The 7,580-nt window shown below is 40.2% G+C and overlaps 1 protein-coding gene across 15 annotated transcripts in view; it reads left to right on the top strand.

The window, feature by feature from the left end:
• The window catches only part of mta1 (metastasis associated 1), a 166,994-nt gene that overhangs the window by 19,908 nt on the left and 139,506 nt on the right, over positions 1 to 7,580 (top strand). The window contains exon 1 of one of the 15 annotated variants that reach the window (XM_069917204.1): positions 4,104 to 4,122. The exons of the other annotated variants lie outside the window; for them this stretch is intronic. The gene's annotated coding sequence lies outside the window, so the exon portion shown is untranslated. Of the gene's footprint in view, positions 1 to 4,103; positions 4,123 to 7,580 lie in introns of those variants that run through there. 15 annotated transcript variants of the gene reach the window in all.

The raw sequence follows: 7,580 nt of genomic DNA, 5'->3' as shown, positions 1-7,580 counted from the left end.
TCCGGCGTCCCGCGCCCCCCGGCGTCCCGCGCCCCCCGGCGTCCCGCGCCCCCCGGCGTCCCGCCCACGCCCTTTCCCCCTGCTGTCCTTTGCTCCTCCCTCCTGTAGGATCCTGTGCACATCACCCTCTCCCTTCCCATGGGGTCCCTCACACTTCCACTACCCTTCATCCCTCACTACTCCCCCAACCTTCCCCACAAAAGAGCTAGGTCCCTCATGCCTTCTCCCACCCCCTCCCCTTAATTTCTTCCCTCTTCCTCACTCTCCACCTCCATATCCCTCAACGTCCCCCTCTCCTCTAAATATCTTTCCCTTACTCTTCCTCCCTCCCCTAGTTCGGTCATGCAGTGGCCTTTACCATCCTCTCAGCCCAATCTCATGTTTCCTACCCTTTATTGCACCACCCATCAGTATTTCCACCTCTCTATAACCATGCTCTTTCTTGTCATCTGCCCCTTACCTTCTCCATTCCTATCTTTTAAATCTCATTTTTCTTATCACATCCCTGGTGCTCTTCCCAACCTCTCCTGTTCCATTTTGTTCATGTCCATATCTGCTACTTGCTATCTCCTCTTTCTGTCCATTCTCTCCATCTGTGTCCCATTTCTATCCACCCCCACTGTTAAGTCCACCATCTCTGTCCCTCTCCTTTAACCCTCTTTCCTTATCAATGAGATTACTTCTTGTCCCAACAGAGAATGGGCTAGATCTGTTTAATCTTCCCTCCTATCTGATAAATTTTTGCTGAATTCTCTCTGTTGTAATTATATTTTTTAATGATCAGGGGGAAACCAGATCTATACACAATATTCCAGATCCAGTGTCACCAGAGGCTTGTGTAGTTGGACAAATATGTTTCTGCTTTTGGACTTTTCCTCTTGCAAGGAAGGCCAACACACTGTGTTTCAGTGATTTGTGTGCATGGAGACCCAGGTCTGTTTGAATACAAAAATGTTTAAATTTTCTCTTTCGATAACCCTCCTGTTTTGAAAGCTATATTCATCTGACTTGTCGTTGCCCATTCACTGAGCCTGCTTCCATCCCTGTCCCCTTCTCATCTGGAAGCTTGAATATATTACACCTTATTCTGTCAATTAAATCATCAGTACAGATTGTGAATTCCTGGAACCCCAGTGCCGATTCCTGAGGCAATTGCCCATCACAGACTTCTAACCTGAAAATGACCCATTTGTTCTGACTGATTTCTGTCTATCAGCCAATTCGCAATCCATGCCAGTTTGCTGCTCTAATTTAGTTTCATGAATTTTAGTGTGATACCTTGTCAGAGACCTTGCGGTTCAAAAACACCACATTAACTGATTTATATTTAACTGTTCTGGAAATAATAACTTCAAAAACGCTTTGATGGTGCTCAATCCTAGTACTGTTTTCCAAGTTCCTTACTTTTATTTCCTTAAACAGCTTCCAACATTTTTCCCTCACTGGATGTTAGGCAAACTGGGTTCCCCCCCCCCTCCCCCAAGTTTATATCTTTCTCTTTTCTGAAAGAGTAGGGTTATAGTTTCAACCTTCCAGTTTGTGGGAATCCCACAGGTTATTAAGCCCTGAGAGTTTTTTTTTGCGACACAAATATTCCTGAGGAAGGGCTCCTGTCTTAAATGTTGGTTGCCTTTTACTTCCTAATGATGCTGGGTTTCTCCAGCACATTTGTGTGTTGCATTAGACTTCAGGATCTGCAGATTTTCTTGTTAACTTTTGGGAATTTATTGCCTTTCTGTTCTACTTTTTTGACCATTTTTTATTAATACAAATTACAGTAAGCCTCTCATTCATTCCAGACCCTTTCTACAATACTTTCAGAACTTTTCTGTGCATTCTGTCAAGATAATCACAAAATATTTCTCTAGTTTTCTTATTTCGCAATATAATTTCTCCTGGGTCAGTCTGAAAAGGATCCACTCTAATTTTAATTAATTTTCTTTCTTACACACCTATAAATGCTTTGACAGCCTGTTTATATTTCTCTTAATACTCTCATTTTTCTCTTTGTTTTTGTTATCTATTTTTACAATGCACTTTTGCTCATTGCTGATAATTTCCAAATCCTAATACTACCTATAGCATGAATCCATTGCCCTGGTTAGGCCACTTCTGTTTGTTTTTTGCCATAAAAGAATAGATATTGTTTGTAATTATTTATTGATATCCCTTATTTACTATCAGAACTTGTAATTTTGAGCCTCAATTTTGCTGCAGATTGTAAATGACTTCTAATTTTATCTAACTTTTTGAAAGGTAAAATCAAATTATGAAACATCTAACCTTCACTTGTCTCTTATCCTGCTTCCTTTCCATCTCTGCCTTGGTGTGGTGCCTGCTCTCCTCAACACCCTTCCTCAATTCCTCAACTCCCACTGCACTCCTTTATCCTTCTCTTCCATTGTTCTCCATTTCCCTCATCACTCTCACATCTTCCCTGTACCCTTCCTATCTCCATGTTCCAATGTTATCCTTGCCTCTTATCTCCCATGCAATGTAGAATATAGAACTTTACAGCATAGGACAGACTATTCAAAAAACTAAATCCTCCCTACCTCCTAAATCTCTACTTTTCTTTCATCCATGTGTCTATCTAAGAATCTTTTTAAATGTTCCTATTGTACCAGCCTTCACCATCATCCTGACAAGGCAGTCAATACCCAATACTCTCTGCGCAAAAACGTATGCCTGATGTATCCTCTAAACTTTCCTCCCCTCATTTTGTACTGATGTCCTCTGGTGTTTGCTATTCTCATCCTGGGAAAAAGGTGTAACTTATCATCTGAAGATTATTGATTTTTTGATCTTGTTTCTCTTATTTTCTCAGTCAACATCTGTTGTGCACACTGATTCCCCCCCCCCCCCCCCCATATGTCCTTAATTATCTCTGACTTAATTTTTGCTGTTTCTGTCACTTCTTGTCTTTTTCCATCATTTCTATGTTTAGTTCAAGAAAATTAAATTCCTTTTCCTGCTACTCATTGCCTTTCAATACGTATGTGTATTTTTTTTAAAGCTATTTATTTGCAGTGAGTGTGCAGAACTGGCAAAAACAACATTCATTGTTTATTCCTCATTGTTCCTGAACTGAATATTGTGATCATTATTTTCTGGGGCATTTGAGGGAATAATCTCTCGTTGGTCAGACCAAGTAAGGATGCCAGACTTGCATTCCCGAAGAACATAAAAACATGATGGGTTTTAATGATAACCTGATAATATTTTTGGACACCAACAATGGTACTAGCATATTATTACCAATTTATTTTGTTCTGAATTTAAATTTCCCATATGCTGAGTTTGGACTTTAACACTCATCTCCAGATAGGTATTTCAGACTCCTTGAATGCTCCTTTAGTCATTTAATCACCATGAATGTGCCCTGTAAATATTCATTATCTGCAGCCATGTTTCTTTCCATTTATTCAGTTGTGCCATATAGTTCACTTGCATCTCTGTGTTTTTTTAACTTTTCTTTGTGTCCTTTTTTTCCCCTCTGAGCTTCCCAGTATCTGTCTTAAACTGACTCTCAAATGTTAGATATACTTATTCTGAGCTTTTGACTGCCTAATTGAGGGCTGCTTGAGAGAGAGAGAGAGAGAGAGAGAGAATGAAGGAGGCATAAAATGTGAATGAGAGTACTAAGTGAAAAAAGAGCTTGAGTCTCCGGGTCGGAGGGATTGTAATGAAAGCCTGAGGATATCAGTGTGGAGGGGAACTGAGGCCAGACCAGGTTATACCAGTGCTGATATTTTCAATTCACCGTAAACAGCGCAGTAAGAAAAGAATTAAAGAATTTTTTAAAATTGAATTATTTTGAGTGAGGAGGTTACGTGTGAATAAATCATATTCGGTGGGTTTACAGAGAAACAAGTCCAGACACAGGCTAAACAACCAAAGGATGATATTTATTGCAGGCATGGAGACATAGTAACGGGGGATAAACAAAACAAGACTCAGTACTTTAAACATTGTAAGCAGTCACATTGGATACAACAATCTCTGATACCATTGGCTGCTTATCTCTCTCACACACGAGCTGTAATATTCAGTAACTTGTTACTATACAGGAACTTTAACATGTCCTCCCAGTTCCCTGTTCCAATGGGATATGGCTCAATGGTAAGTATTGCTGCTCAATACTATGGTCCTGCTGTAAGTGTGGTGCACACCTGACAATGACATCTCCAGCAATGTTCATGACCTGGCGTAGAGCAGTGTTCATGGTCAGGAACAGAGAGTGGTTGGCTGCACGTGATGGGCTTTGAAAGTGCAGTAAGTTGGGGAGTCTGGCCAAGGTTATCAATATGATTTAAAGGGGCCAGTGGTCAGGTGTGCACTAATGGGTGGGCAGACTCCAACAGGTGATGCGATCTCCAACAGGTTCCAGACAGCAAAGCCATATGACTCTCCATAATCTATACTACAGAGGAGGAATGGAATGGGTGCAGAGAGAGTCCTACACACTGTGATGTATGTAATGCCATGGAGTCACAGAGCATAGAACAGGTCTGTCCATGTCGATCAAGTTAACATTCTGAGCTTGTCCCTTTTGCCTGCCTTTGGTTCAAATCCTTTTAGACTCTTCCTATCCATGTATCTGTCCAAATGACTTTTGGAGGTTATAATTGTATCTGATTCTAGAGCTTCCTCCTGCTGTTTGTTCCAGACACGAACCACCCCATGATTGAAAATGTTGCCCCTCAGGTCCTTCTCACATCTTCTTCCTTATTGTCCTCTAGTTCCAAAATAGTTGTCTACCCTGGGAAATAGACATTCACTTTAACCTTGTCTCTCATGATTTTTAAACTTCTATAAGGTAACTGTCTCAGCCTACCATGCTCTAGTGCAGGGGTTCCCAACCTTTTTGTTCCACTGTTCCCCTTGGGCATTTTTATAGGTTCCTGGGTACCCCTAAAAATTAAGGATTAAAAAAAAACATGACTTTGTGCAATCTGACTGCAGATTACAACACCATGTATTATACAGTAGTGGGTATTCTCTCAGACCTAATGTACCCCCTGAAAAGTGCAAAGGTATCACTTGCTGAGTATCACCTGTCCTCTTAAAGTTCATTCTATATGGCGTAGAGCAGAGAGCTCTTAGTTTCTGAGTCTCCGTTATTTAAAACACTAATATTATTGCTATTTGTAGGATCTGAGTTCAGACGAGTTGTTTTGTTCCTATTGACCTTTGGGATCTGGATGTAGGCATTTAGATTTTACATTTATTGTCAGAATACATATTTGGCATTACATGCAACCCTGATGTTCTTTTTCCTGCAGGAGAGACAGGATCACCACTTATTGGTAATGCAAAAAAAAACTGTACACAACATAGTAAAGAAATAAATGTAAACAGATAAAGAAATGTAAACAAAACTGTGCATTACAGAGAGAATAAAATAGATCAATAAAGTGCACAAGTAAAATTCCTTATACGAGTCCCTGATTGAGTTTGTTGTTGAGGAATCTGTTGGTGGAGGGGTAGCAGCTGTTTCTGAACCTGGTGATGTGAGTCTTGTGGCACCGATACCTCCTTCCTAACGGCAGTGTATTCCAAATTGCTCTAGAGAAGTTGGTGGTGAACCACATTTTGAACCATTGTAGTATTTCTGGCTTCCATAGAGCTATTGGGGAAGGCAGCCAAGATTTGGACCTAGTAACAAATTTTGACTGTTGAAATATTTCCAATTTAGGATGGTGTGCAATTTAGAGGTGGTGTTCCTATGTACCTCTAAGTCACACACCATCACAGCCACTATGTTCCTCATCTTGCACTGAGAGAGATTGTGGGTTTAGGAGTTATGGATAGCGTAGCTTGGGTGAGTAGATGTTCCGGACTTCAGACACTGTGCATCATAGGTAGTGAATGTTGATGAGTGCCAGCCATTAGCCAATTAACTGCTACTTCCTTCCAGTAGAGCATTCAAATTATTTTATGGGATGTAAAAGTAATAGATGACCTGTGACATTTAAGTTTTATAGTGGTATCTTTTTGTCATAAGTTTCAAATAATGTTGTGCCTTAGTGAAGCTCCAAGCACTTAATCTCAGATTTTATTTAATATGAAAAAAAATGTGACCTTGCAGGTGCACAGAAATAATGCACAATTTTTAGACATTCTAAAACTTAATGCCATTTGTGAAGCATCTAAAGGACTGATGCTAAGCTGTGTTTCCCTCTGCAACACTATGCTGAAGCTCGGATTACTACAGTGTAAACTTTTTTGTGGATGTGTTGCAAATTCTTGCAGTTTTTCACATGTTGAACAATAAGTACAATTTCTACAGCCAGCTCCTAAAAGGACACATCACAATGCAAACATCACTATTCAGTTAGTGAAAAGCAGTGATGGGAGAAAGGTGAGAGAATGGTACCTGACTTTCAGACAGGATGATGAAGAATAGTGTCAATCTTGTGCAAGAGGGTTGGAGCACTGGAGACAACTACTTCTGGCATAAAATTGCCAGAGAGTCTCAGTGACTATGTGAGAGTGGTCATTGAATACATTTTGGAGAAGCCTGCAGAGCAAGCAACCACCTGCACCACTTGGGTCATTTGCGGTCTTTTCTTATGTATGGAGTCTGGGTGAAAGTACCAATGCAGCAGTAACCATAAAACTGTGAGAGGTGTCAGTGATCAGCAACAGCTTATTGACCATGATTGTTCTCCAGCCTTCATGGCCAAGGCAGTCTAGACACATGAAATTGTCCTTGCTGAGATGTGTGACATTGCACAAAGAATGCAGTTTGAATGTTGGCCCATTAAAGCTGCTGTCAGAGGGCAGCAACAATTATCCACACCACCCAGCACATGCACTGTTCTTGCTGCTTCCATCAGGAAAGAGGAATAGGTGCCACAAGACTCGCACCACCAGGTTCAGGAACAGCTGCTCCTCCTCCACCATCAGACTCCACAATGACAAACTCAATCAGGGACTCTTGTGCACTTTATTGATTTTATTTTGTTCTCCCTGTATTGCACAGTTTGTTATATAATACACATTATATTGTATATAATATTTATTATGTATTCTATTTGTTTTATTTGAGTACATTTTAGTTTTGCACAATTAGTGGTAATTCTGCCACGCCTGCAGGAAAAAATAATCTCAGGGTTGTATGTGATGTCATGTATGAACTCTGACAGTAAATCTGAAGTTCTGGAAAACAGTGTAAAACCCAGTTGTTGGTTTTGTTTTAAAAAAAAAGGCTATTGTTTTTCACATGTAGGGTTGAAAATCTCACTGTTGAAAAATGTTGTACGTGAATTACTGTTGACATTCTTTTGGGTAAAAATGAAGTATTTGGAAGAACAAGAATTCTGCCAAAAAATTAGATGATGAATTTCCTTAGAGTGATGTGGCATCCAGAAATTTGCCAAAAATTACTCCATTCAGACTTAGCACAGTTCTGCAACCACACACATCTTTTGTTTGGGTCAACCAATATCTAGGCCAGGATCACTGGAAAGCTAAAATCTTTTACCTCAGCTTTTTCTCAGTACAGGGCTGGCTGCATGTCAGTCAGGATTATTTCAGATCATGGTGGAAGTTTTTGAACTTAAGAGTTTTGAAAT

The sequence above is a fragment of the Narcine bancroftii genome, chromosome 2 (genome assembly GCF_036971445.1).
Source record: "Narcine bancroftii isolate sNarBan1 chromosome 2, sNarBan1.hap1, whole genome shotgun sequence".
NCBI lineage: Eukaryota > Metazoa > Chordata > Chondrichthyes > Torpediniformes > Narcinidae > Narcine > Narcine bancroftii.
Note: the sequence above shows the minus strand (reverse complement) of the source record. Positions and strands in the feature narration are given on the sequence as shown.